The following is a 12,898-nucleotide window of genomic DNA, read 5'->3' as shown; positions in this document are numbered from 1 at the left end:
TTCCTGCTCTCTGTCTTCGGCTGACTTCTGGCTTGCCCTGAGTACATCGTTCCGTGGTGTTCTAGGCGTCTGGCTGTGCTTGCCGGTGCCGACCTGTCCTCTGCACCATTGTGCCTTCTTGGCGCTTTAGTGGGACAGTCATCCTTGCCTTGTCCGCTGGGGGATGAGATGGTTCTTGTGTTCCTTGTCCCTCTTTCGGGCGCAATCTGTCCCTGCCGAGCGTTGGATGGTTCTTCCTGGGTGACCTCGGACTCCTCTGTCTGCATCCGCGTGCGTATTGCTGGCGGCGTCGTTCTGTCTGGTCTATTGCCTTCTGGCTGTGATAGGCTTGGCTGCCCTCTTCACTGGGTGTGTTCCCAGTGGGGGGCTTGCCTTTGCTCTTCCTCTTCTCCTTGGGGTCTCAAGGTTGCTCTTCTCTTCGGTGCTCCTCCTTCATTGTCTTGGCCGTGGTTGGAGGCCCTGTTACCTTGTATGGGCGTGGTGTGCTTTGGCCTCCTTTTGCCTTGTCCTTGTTTCCACTGCTGAGTTAGGACGGGCTGCCTCTTTTTTTTGTCTTCCGGCATCCCCTCCAGGGTCGGTGGTCTTCTAAGTGTAGGGGTTCCCCTTGCCTGGGGGGACAGGGCTCTTCACCCTGTCCGTTTGAACCGTCCCCTGTGGGGCGGTCTGTTATGTCCAGGCAGGTGGGGGTCCTATGGCTGACCCCCCTACCCTCTGCATATGGCTAGGGTATCTATTCTACGTTCAGCAATCTGCGGCTAGTAGTCTCTAGCAGATGTACGAGTTACTTTTACCTTCGGTACCGATATATCTGGTAGAGAATATTCTAGCCACAGATTCCTTCACGGCCCGCTCTTCCTCCCCGTTCTGCATGTACTTTGGCTTGGTCTTCTGCACTCGCCTCACTGTAGGTGGCTGTGTCTTCTATGTGTACATTCTTTCACTCGTCCTGACAAGATGTTCGTCCTGTTTAATTGTTCCTTTTCCTCCCCTTTTGGCACATTGGAGAATAGGTTTATGGGTACTTCTGCGCCCTTATGCTCTGGTTGCTAGGGTTCTGGGCCCTCTGTTATTCTCGAGGTTGGGATATTTTGGCTGTGCCTCTGCCCTTTGTTCCATATAGGGGTTGTCACACTCTGTGATGGGACCGTCTTGGAGTTTTGTCGTTCTTTGTTGTCCCGGACTCGTTCCCCTTCCTTGTTTTTGTGTTGGGGTTGTAGTCCTGCTACATGTTATCATGACATTTTTACACATGTTCTTTGTCTCCAGGGGGGGCTATCTCCGTACTGGCAGGGTTGCTGCTCACCGCTGGGCTCTGTTCTTTATTCTTTGCCTGCCTTTAGGTACTACAGTGCCTGTCACTGCTCTTAATGGTGTTGTTCCTCACCATCCCTTTTTCCAATTTTTCTGCTCTTTCATACACTGTTCCTACTATACTCTCACAGTTTTGTCTGATGGCTCCGCGTTGTGGCACGGAAATGTTCTCTGAAGAAAACTGATGTAGGCGCACCGGGTAGGACTTATGTGACCTCACTGACGTCCTGTATGCGGACAAAGCCTGGGCGGAGTCGCGTGATGCCAGCCACCCCCCTCCCCCACTCCCCGGCGCGCAGGGTTGCTGTGGCGAAAAGTTGCCGGAGCCAGTCTCACGCCTGGGGATAATTCTCCGTTAAAGACTCTGCGGCTAGAATCGTCTCTACCAGATACATCGTTACGGAAGGTAAGTAACTCGTACTTCAAAGGTGTCTTTATTGCTCATTCACTTTGAGTGAACAGAACACCTGTTCCTTCCAGCTTAAGTTTACTCACCAGAATGGACAAGTAGTTACTAAAAATATCTCGACCTGATCAAATCTGACTTGCCTTAGGGAGTGGCGAAGTTTATTTTTGAGGCCTGCTTTCTCTCCTGTATCTCTTTGCTCTATCGCCAGCCTCACTTGTCGTGTAGAAAACCAGGTAACCATGCTGCCGATGACCATGTGCATTACTAACTAGAGGTGGAATCACATTACCTTATGATTCGAGAAGACCTCTTTGAAGAAAATCAACTTCCACACATCCGGACCCAGCCGGTTATCATGTCGTTCTACGAAATCTTTCCTTGGAGAGTACCAGTCAGTATCTATTGACAAACAAGTGGCGATTTGCACGTACTATCTATAAGACCGTTTTAGAGACCTTCTTTAAAGCTAATGACGTAAGATACTTATCTACTTTGACCCAGGTGAATTGTGCCCTTTGTTCAAGCATATAACTCATCATCGCCGATTGGTTGAATATCTAAGATATCCTTACCTACTTTGTTCCAAGCGTATTGTGCCCTTCAGGACGTCAACTGTTCAAGCATCTAACTTATTATTGCAGATTGGTTATATATCTAAGAGCTCTGATGAAGTTCCCTTTTGGCACTACCGGGAACGAAACGCGTTGGCTGTGTGCCGGTTTTTAAGGATTGATTTAATAAAAGAAGTATTTTTGGAACTACTGTGTTCGAGGCATGTGGGCTGCTGAATTCATATCTATAGCATAGATCGCCGCCTAGTGTTGGGTCCGGATGATTGCACATTGTTGTCCTGGAAGAGTCTTCGAAGTATCACGAGATAGGTGGCTCCTCCCCTGGACTACAGTGCGCATCGGCATCGACTCCATCCTCAGATTGTTTTTTCCGCCATTGGGTTCGGATGTCATTTCGTTATCTCCAGTTCGGAATCAACTTAAACTTTTCGAGGCCCTAAGGCCTTTCTCTATACGTCTGTATTGTTTGCGTTCGGTGCCCCGGTTCTGTTTCCGACTCGGTTCCCGAGTTGGATTTCCAGGGAGTCAAGTGACTCTTCAGTGATCGAGGCCCAGTCGACACAGCAAGACCCTCGACAACAACGACATGGAACGGAGCCCGTTCAAGAAGTGTCCCGTGTGTGGTTCGAAGTACCCACACATCGACGTCCACCCGGTGTGCAACAAGTGCCTGTCGCCGGACCACAATGAAGCCAGCTGTATGGCTTGTTCAAAGTTTCGTTCGACGAAAACTCTTCGGCTTCGGCGCATGGCGGCCCGGCAGTCGGCCCCGGCACCGGTGAACATCTTCGACAACGAAGAAGCAGACGAACAAGAGGTTTGAATGCAGATTTCACCTCCAACGGTGGACATCGAATACGACGCGGATGTCGGAGGCCTTGATGTTGAAGACGTCGTCGACGAAGTAGGAGACGACGATGAGGCCTATGGGGCCATGGAAGATAGCTCAGAGGAAGAGCTATGCCCCGTTCGAACATTTACAAAGGCTCAGGTCGAGGGATCGCCACTCGGCCTTACCCAAGACCTTATACCAGCATCCACGGCCCCGCCTTCTGGCCCTGCTACGGACACCTCGGCGGAGCCGCCATTGTCGAAACCGAAACTGAAACCATCGGTGTCAATAACAACTAAACTGGCCGAAGCACCATCGAAACCGAAGACTTCTGCTCCCCCATCGACGCAGTCATCTTCCGAGGTGTCGAAGCGGTCGACGCCGAAAAAAGCTGTCGGCCCGGTCAAGGTGCCGAAAGTGGTCATGGTCGTCGAGCCGAAGCCAAAGAAGGCCGCCGACTCGGAGCCGAGAAAGACCGTCGAGCCGAAGCCCAAGAAGGCCATCGAGCCGACATCAGGCAAGGGCGTCGAGCCGAAGACCGGAACCCCGACGCCAGGGGTCAAGGCCACCGATCCGAAGCCGCAGCAGTCCGCGACTGCGGCCAAGGACAAGGGTCGTGGCGCACCTAAGGAGGATGCTCCGATGCCTCGCCCCAAGAAGCAGAAGTCATCGACGCTCGGGTCTTCCCCTGGGGGTGGACAGAGGTCGACTGTCGGGTCGACGAAACCGTCCGCTTCCTTTACGAAGCAGGTCTCGGACTCCCTGAAGCGAATTAGGGACAAGGCTTCAACGTCAGTTCCGAAGACAACTTCCGCCCCGACGCCCGTTGTCTCGACGCCGAAGACTTCGACGCCGATCCTCTTCACGCTGCCGCCAAAGGTGGCGCCGAAGGCCTTCTCACCCCGCTCGGTGCCCAAGGACTCTGTGGTATCGAAGCCGACTCGCCCGGATGGGAGTTTGCTGCGTCAGCAACACTTGCCAGAGGAGCAGACAGAGCATTTCATTGATGCCGACACCGGGAAGCTTACGCTTTACAAGCGGAAAGTCACGGCAACGCAACCTTTGGAGTCCTATACCATTCCTCTAAAGCGCAAAAGGCCTGCTCCAGATTCCATGGTCTTGGTCGAACCAATTGTTCCACAGTCTCCAAGAATTGCGACACCCTCACCCACTTATTCTGATGGAGAGGATGCAGGAGAGCAGGACGAGGAGTATAATTTCCCAGCCAACACAGAGCCTGATGAGCAACAGGACTCCTGGATAGGGGCAGGTGACCAAGGGGATCAGCACACCGTCCAGGACCCTCAGGTGTACAATGTTAAGACCTCTCCCACAGAGGATTCTGCGGCATTTAATGCCTTAATTGAAAGGGCTGCCAAGAACCACGATGTAGAACTACATGCTGACCCTGTGGATGTGGACTTCCTTTTTGACACTTTCTCCGCTGCTGAAAAGACTGTCAAGACTCTTCCTATGCTAAAGGGGGTCCTGAAACATGCTGCGGGCATCTTTAAGGAACCCACACGGTCAAGGGTAGTCAACCCTAGAATCGAGAAGAAATACAGAGCGGCACCTGGCGATCCTACCTATATCAAGGGCCAGTTGCCTTTGGACTCTTTGGTAGTTTCTAATGCCTGCAAAAGGGCGAATTCGCAGACCACCGGTGAAGCTCCTCCCCCAGACAAAGAATGGAAAGTGCTGGAGGCATCAGGGAAGAGAGTAGCAGCTCAAGCTGCCCATATCTGGCGTATATCAAACATGCAGGCCCTCTTGGCACGTTACGACAGGGCACACTACGACACACTAGAGACCCTATTGCAACATTTACCTGACCAATATAAGGAGTCAGGGGAGATGCTTATCCAGGAAGGGAAGCTCATCACAAACGCTTCCATTAAATGCGCACTGGACGTTGCGGACACTGCGGCCAGAGCAATTAATACCAGTGTAATGCTCAGACGGCAAGCATGGCTCAGAATCTCAGGTTTTAAACCAGAAATCCAAACTACCATCCTTAACCAGCCAGTAAACCCTGACGGGTTATTTGGTCCAGAGGTGGATACCACCCTGGAAAAAATAAAGAAAGATACTGAGACTGCCAAGTCCATGGGCGCTCTCCAGTCCCAACAGTTTCGAGGGAACACTTTTCGTCGCTCAGGCAATCGAGGTGTTAACAGAGGCCAGATGTCACAGCAGACACAGTTCAATAAAGGTGGGGCGCAATCCTCGTACACCAAGCAGAGTAGAGGAGGATACCGGGGCAACAGCGCCAAGGGCAGAGGCAGAGGCAACAACGCCAAAGGCAGAGGCAACAACAACTCCCGTTCCTCTGCCACCAACAAACAGTGACGCCCTGTCACTGCCCCCCGACCATCCAACACCTGTCGGGGGGAGACTCCAGCAGTTCCTGCAAGTCTGGAAATCCATCACCACAGACAGGTGGGTCAGGAAACTTATCCAGTTCGGCTATTGTTTGGAGCCAACATCCACTCCGCCCAACATACCACCAAAGCACCGTCCTATGTCAGCAGAGCATTTGCACTTATTGCAGCAGGAGGTTCTTGTCATGCTGCAAAAAGGCGCAATAGAGCTCGTGCCAGTGGAGGAAGAAGGCACAGGGGTGTATTCCCTGTACTTCTTAAACCCCAAAGAAGGACGGGTCCCTCAGGCCTATTCTGGACCTAAGGCCCCTAAACCAGTACATTCTCTCAGAACACTTCCACATGCTAACACTGCAGCAGGTTCTTCCATTGCTCAATCAGGGAGATTTCCTCGCAACCTTGGATCTCAAGGATGCCTACTTTCACATCCCACTCCATCCATCCCACAGGAAATACCTCAGGTTCACCATCCAAAATCGGCATTACCAATTCAAGGTCCTTCCTTTCGGGGTGACCACAGCCCCCAGAGTGTTCACGAAATGTCTGGCGACCGTGGCGGCGCACCTCAGGAGACCAAACGTCCATGTCTATCCTTATCTAGACGACTGGCTGGTTCAGGCAAAGTCGGCCCAGCAGTGCGCCGCTGACATGTCCCACACCATTCATCTCCTTCCCGGTCTGGGCTTCTCACTAAACTATCCGAAGTCGCACCTTCAGCCAGCCCATGTGCAGCAGTATCTGGGTGCGACGATAGATACTCTGGCAGCCACGGCTCAGCCAAATTCAGTGAGGATCGACAACATCCAGTCGCTGATACAAAAGTTCAGACCGCAACACTCCCTTCCAGCGAGAGTGTTCATGCAGTTGATAGGCATGATGGCCTCCTGCATCTTCATAGTCCCGCATGCGAGGTTACATATGCATCCGCTCCAAGAATGCTTGGCACATCAGTGGACTCAGGCTCATCGACAGTTGAAAGACCTAGTGTAGGTGACCGGTCGGGCGTACAACTCTGCATTGGTGGAATCCACACAACCTTTGCAAGGGCCGACCGTTCCAAGAGCCTGTGCCACAGATTATCATGACAACGGATGCATCTCTCCAGGGATGGGGAGCTCATGTACTCCACTACACGGTGCAGGGACTATGGTCAACGCAGCAAAAGAAGATGCACATCAACTACTTGGAACTGATGGCAATCTTCATGGCACTGAAGTCCTTCAAAGTACATCTCTGCAACAAGGTTGTGTTGATCCGGACGGACAACATGACGGCAATGTACTATATCCAGAAGCAGGGAGGCACACACTCTCCACAGCTGTCTCACCTGGCTCAGAGCATGTGGAAGTGGGCCATTCAGAGGAACATCTTCCTCATGTCGGAACACCTCCCGGGCAAGGACAATCAGATGGCGGATCTGCTCAGCAGGTACAGCCACCAGAAGCACGAGTGGGAGTTACACCCATCAGTACTCCGACTGTACTTCCAGCAGTGGGGTCATCCAGAGATAGACCTGTTTGCCACAAGGGAAAACGCAAAATGCCAAAGCTTTGCCGCCAGGTTCCCTCACCCACAGTCGCAGGGCAATACGATATGGATGAACTGGTCAGGCAGATTTGCGTACGCTTTTCCCCCAGCACCTCTCATACCGCTGGTGGCAAGAAAGCTAAAGCAACACTCGATGACACTCATCCTGGTTGCTCCAACGTGGGCACGCCAACCATGGTACACCACGTTTCTAGAACTCTCCGTGGTGCCGCATCAAAGGCTGCGACTCACGCCCAGCCTTTTGACGCAGAACCATGGCGACATTCAGCACCCATATCCGCAACAGCTCAACCTGGCGATCTGGCTCTTGAAGTCTTAGAATTTGGCTACCTTGACTTGCCCCCTGAATGCATGGACATCATCCGGGAGGCAAGAAAGCCCACTACCAGAGCTTGCTATGCAGCGAAATGGAAGCGGTTTGTCATTTACTGTGCAGAACACATCAACCCGCTAGATGCATCCATTCCTAATATCATCTGCTATTTGTTACATCTTTACAAATGCAATCTAGCATATGCTTCCATTCGGATACACTTATCCGCCATAGCGGCTTATCTCCAAAACAGGCAGCACCTCTCTGTTTTCAGGGTGCCTGCCATTAAGGCCTTCCTAGAAGGGCTGAAGCGGGTCATCCCTCCCAGGACCCCGCCAGCTCCTGTGTGGAACCTCAACGAGGTCCTCACCAGGTTGATGGGCCCGCCTTTTGAGCCTCTCCATTCCTGTGAGATTCAATTCTTAACATGGAAAGTGGCTTTTCTCATTGCCGTTACCTCTCTACGACGTGTTAGTGAGCTACAGGCGCTCACAGTACAAGAGCCATTTATTCAAATTCATTCCAACAGGGTGGTGCTGCGCACTAACCCTAAATTCCTTCCTAAGTTGGTTTCGCAGTTTCATGTTAATCAAACCGTCAAACTGCCCGCATTCTTTCAGAACCCTGAAACGGTAGCAGAAAGGATGCTCCACACTCTTGATGTCAAAAGAGCGTTGATGTACTACATCGATAGGACAAAACACTTTCGAAAGACACAACAGCTCTTTGTTGCCTTCTCAGCCCAGCACAAAGGCAACCCCATTTCCAAAGCAGGTATAGCCAGGTGGATCGTTAAGTGTATTCAAATTTGCTATCACAAGGCTAAGCGCACTTTAACGGTCCCTCCCAGAGCCCACTCCACCCGCAAGTGGGGGGCCTCTATGGCTTTCCTTGGTAATATCCCTTTGGAAGATATTTGTAGAGCAGCCACATGGTCTACACCACATACCTTTACCAAACATTACTGTGTAGATGTGCACTCCAAGTAGCAGGCAGCTGTAGGGCAGGCTGTTCTTAAGACACTATTTCAGACTTCTGCAGCTGGCACAGGCGGCCGCCGTTAATGGAGGGACTGCTATGCATTCTATGCTATAGATATGAATTCAGCAGCCCACATGCCTCGAACTGAATATGCTACTTACCAGTATGCATCTGTTCTTGGCATGTAGGGCTGCTGACATTCATATCGTATTGTAGTCATTGGTAGAGAATGGATCCTGGTGAATAAGATATAGAATGTTGTGTATTTTATTTTTGTGCAGGAGGTAAGGTTGGTTGATGTACATTTTCCTGTGACTGCAATGTATTTGCTGTACAAAATGGTTTGTGTGTACTTTGTATAAAGCATTTGCTGTGGTAGTGGTGTATGCAAGAGCAAGCTGACTGGGAGATGGAGTTTGTGCTGCAGTGTATAGTAGATGTGTGTGGTATCCAGCTCTTATTGCGATGTATTTCTTCTTTTGTATTCTGTGCCCTGCTGCTCAGCCAGATTGAGTGTGATGTCATTAAATGTTTGTGTACCTGGTGGAGTGAATGTCAGTTGGTGTGTGTGGGCTGAGCAGCTGGGATGCTGCTTCCGGTAGGGCTGCTACCTTACTACTTAGAATACCTGTAACCTATGCCTCCAACTTGAAACTAAACACTACATTTTAATTTGTTTCGTCATCTATACTGGCTACCCTGATTCTTACTTTTCTACTTTGACAACAAGCAGAAAATGGGCCTAATAGGAAGAAAATGCCACAGGGGAGGAGATCAGATTGAAACTGGAGTGTAACTGAATCTATACCAGAGACAAAACAATTAAAAGGATTACTAAGAAAATCTTTTTTAAGCCTGTCATATTAATGCAGCTGGTAGCCCCACCAGTGTCTCTTTCCTTCAGACAGTCCACAGACCAGGGCATTTAAACAGGCATACCGCAGATTGAAAGTCCGGCTGCTGAGTTACTTTGGTGCCTACAAAGACTTCTACTATCTGTCCTTCTGAGTAAAAGTGCAGGAAGCATTTGAGGCTAGACTTACAGTTGACGCCTACATCTTTCTGATTCATTTGCAGTATTGACTGCATTTGATACAGAGCGGCTCCAGAAATCATTTCTAATCAATACTCACCAATTCCCTGAAACCTTTAAAACACATAAATCATGCATCAGTGGGGCCCATAACACTGCGCATTTACTCTGCTCACTTGGCTTCAAGACTTTTGGTGAATCGTAATGGAGAAATGCTGTAACATTTGGTGGAGCGTCTAAACCTATTTAACTATTTATTATTTACACCTACAAATTATTGCACTTTACCATGGTTCTATTTAAACATTTACTTATTCAGACACACCACCATAGTGGCAACGGATCTGCTAGAAAGAAAATTAGGCGTAGGAAAATCACAAGACCAGCTTTTAAAATTCCATTTTCCCAATTTTATTAACAGCAAACTTTATTAGGTCTGACATTTATGCATTAGTCAATTCTTTATTCAGTAAAATCTTAAACTTTATTTCAAAATGATCATTTTATTTAGAGCTCAGGAAAAATCGCTTATTTTAGAATTCAGTTAAAGTTTAGCAAAGAACAGATAGTTCCAAGTTCATTCTCTCCTAACATCCCTAACTAACACCCTCATCTTATCCTTCAATTCTGCAAAGCAAACAAATAAAGATCATTAGAGTCTTACATCCAGGAATCTATCATCAGTCGGGCAGCACTTCCAGTAGAAATCGAAAAAGCGACTCCTTCTAGACAAAACCAGGGGTTTTTATACCTAAATTCCCTAACTTAATCTATCTAAATTGTAACTAGCACTACTTATTCGAACTCTGATTGGACAAATTCGGGGTGGGTGAGCATCATCTCACCATTACAACATCATTTTCTCGATGGTTCAGCAGAAAAATAAAGGGTCTTTGTTTTAGGACAGTCCATAGCTTAGCTATTTCTTTTAGTTGAAACATCGCCTCCTATTCTCACGATCTCAACATTCAAACATCCATGTTTGGCACCCATCCTAGGTTCCGGGCCAAGGCTGCCTTGAACCTCCTCGAGCACATGCAGTTCACTCTGACTTGCAGGTTTTTGGCGCGCCTGCGCTGTCCAGCTCTTGCTCACTGTTTACCCGAGCGTCCATTTTTTATCTAGGCCTCAGAAGCCACTTTTGGAACTATTATAGAAACAAACACAAATTCATGTTAATTATTGAATTTAAACCCATTCTGTTTACCTCCCACCATACTAATGTTTCCCATTAGTTGTTACCTAGCAAATAAGCCACACAAATACGTTTTATACTTACATAATCGACCACTTCTTAGCACAAAAACGTATACAATAAGCACATTTAGTCTGCGTTTCTTTATATTTAAGCTGCGCATTAGTTCACAATAACAAAACATATTAATTAATTATGTGGCAACATGCAAGCAAAATTAGTACTCCAGTGTATAATAAAATGTGTGCATCTTATTCTATGGTTGACCTTTAGTAAATGTTATCGTTATGGGACATTGACTTCAAGAGGGGTACACAAAATTTTGCGTTTGCCACCTCGCTCCATCACATTCATCTTGTCTATGTGGACAGCGTGACGTTGGAAAGTTGGATAGGCAAGGGTGCACTTTCTCAGCACTGTGAATTCAGAGCCCACCGGCAGTTTGAAGCCTTGCAGTATGTCATTGCCAGAGGGATGGTGCATTACACCTGTAAAAACCGGCTGGAAATTTCATCAAGGATGTTCTGTTCCTGTGTACAGTTTAGCGTGAACCTTGGTGAGTTAAAGTTTAAATGCACAGGTGAGTGCATTTTCCAAATCTGTCACGGCTGCCTACTTTTTTAATCTAAACAACTCAGACTCATGCTCGAGCTGCTGACCTCGAGCCTTAAGGAGGATGAATGCGCTTTGCATCTGCAAGGCATTTCATAGAGGCTCACGCTGGCTGTGTTGTGGAATTCATGACGTGCGGTGGCAACTAGAACCGCAAGGCTGATTGGCATTCCTGCCGCATGGGATTATGTCCTACTTGTTGGCTGATGCAACAAACACTGGAATGCGCTCTACTGCTTCTAAGGGGAAACAGGAAGCAGTGTCCTGTGTGTATTGAAACCTAATTCCAATTTACTTTTTAAGTGCTCTGCAGCTTACCAGCTCACCAGTTACCATTCTTGTACAGCTGGAACGACAGCTCAGCAAGATGTTACCTCCTCTTACTGTTGTGGCATGTTCAAAAAGTGAGGCTTTGTCTACACATTGGCATCTGCAGTGCCAATTGGGACTTTTACAATGACTTGATTTCATTGTGAATCAGGGAGACTCAGTGATTGTATTTCCGCAATTTGGAGCGGCGTTTCTGGATGCATTTTGGTAGTGAGTTCTTACCTTCTGCGGAGAACTGGTACAAGATAAGGGACTATCATTCTCATTGACAAGGTTGCTCGGTGAGCATTATAGATCCAACTTCAAATTGTTGTGAAGAAGTGTGGCTCACCGGTTAGAGGAGGCAGACCCGGACGCAGAGGTCAGACCCAGGACCAGGGTTCAATCCCCGACGCGGCAGGGTCTTGAGCTCAAAATGTCCACGGACTCGATAATTCTCGCCTCGGTGCCTACTCGAATCATGGGCTCACACTCTGCAACTCTGGGCAATAGCTTGCATATTCTCCACTACGGCCCCACCGCGATGGGATGCCTGGCTTTCACCTTGGAGAGGCCCAGTAGGGGTTATCTCGCAGGGAAAAACCAGGACGGGTTCCCAAAGCAAGCGCCTTGAGACCTTACGGTGAAAGGCGCTATATAAGAACGTATGATTTACGATTTAACTGGCTGAGATCTGCGCATTAGCGTCATTCTGGAAGGCTACTAAGAGGTGGTATGTTTAGGGTGAGAAACCGCTCACCGGGGTATGGTTTATATCGTAAGACGTGTCATGTTGTTTAAAACGCCATGCCAGTATATGTTTAAGTTCTACTCTGGATTTGCTAATGATTTGTTTATGTAATGCCAATTATCCCTTCTAGTGATGATAGTGCTTTTCTTAATTTACTATTTCAGCTTTTTTTTCTTATTTTATTGCTGTTTGCTATATTCTACAATGGTTGGCATTTTCTGCAGAATTGTCTCCGCCATGTTTACTTGTCAGCTTTGGCATGCTGAGGTTTAAACCTCCATGTATTGTTATACACCTGTGGGAGTGTTGCACCTGAATGTGAGTGTGTTGCTTTTTAGATTAAGGTTGTTTTTTCACCCATACGTTGCATGCTTTTACCTGTGCTGGGATATGTTGGTTTGTATGCATCCCATACAAATCTTTGTACTGGTGATATGGCAGCACCCCATTTCCCAAACCTTATTTGTTAGGTGTTCTTACGGTGTTGAGGCATGGTTTTGCACTCAAACTTTTCTTGCATTTTCTGGTGGTGGGACAAGTTGTTGAGCTCAAACCATTTTGAGGGCGGTATGTTGCTACCCCAAAAATATTTTGTATTTTCTGGTGATGGACATTGCTGGAATGGCCTTTTTTGGCAGATTTTTCCCTGAC

At 48.4% G+C, this 12,898-nt stretch overlaps 1 protein-coding gene across 2 annotated transcripts in view; it reads left to right on the top strand.

Moving 5' to 3' along the window:
• EBAG9 (estrogen receptor binding site associated antigen 9) overlaps positions 1 to 12,898 on the top strand; it is a 202,548-nt gene that overhangs the window by 129,964 nt on the left and 59,686 nt on the right. The window lies entirely within an intron of this gene.

Source organism: Lissotriton helveticus, chromosome 4_1, assembly GCF_964261635.1.
Source record: "Lissotriton helveticus chromosome 4_1, aLisHel1.1, whole genome shotgun sequence".
NCBI classification, from domain to species: domain Eukaryota; kingdom Metazoa; phylum Chordata; class Amphibia; order Caudata; family Salamandridae; genus Lissotriton; species Lissotriton helveticus.
The sequence above is the reverse complement of the archived record's forward strand: the minus strand, read 5'-3'. Positions and strand labels throughout refer to the sequence as shown.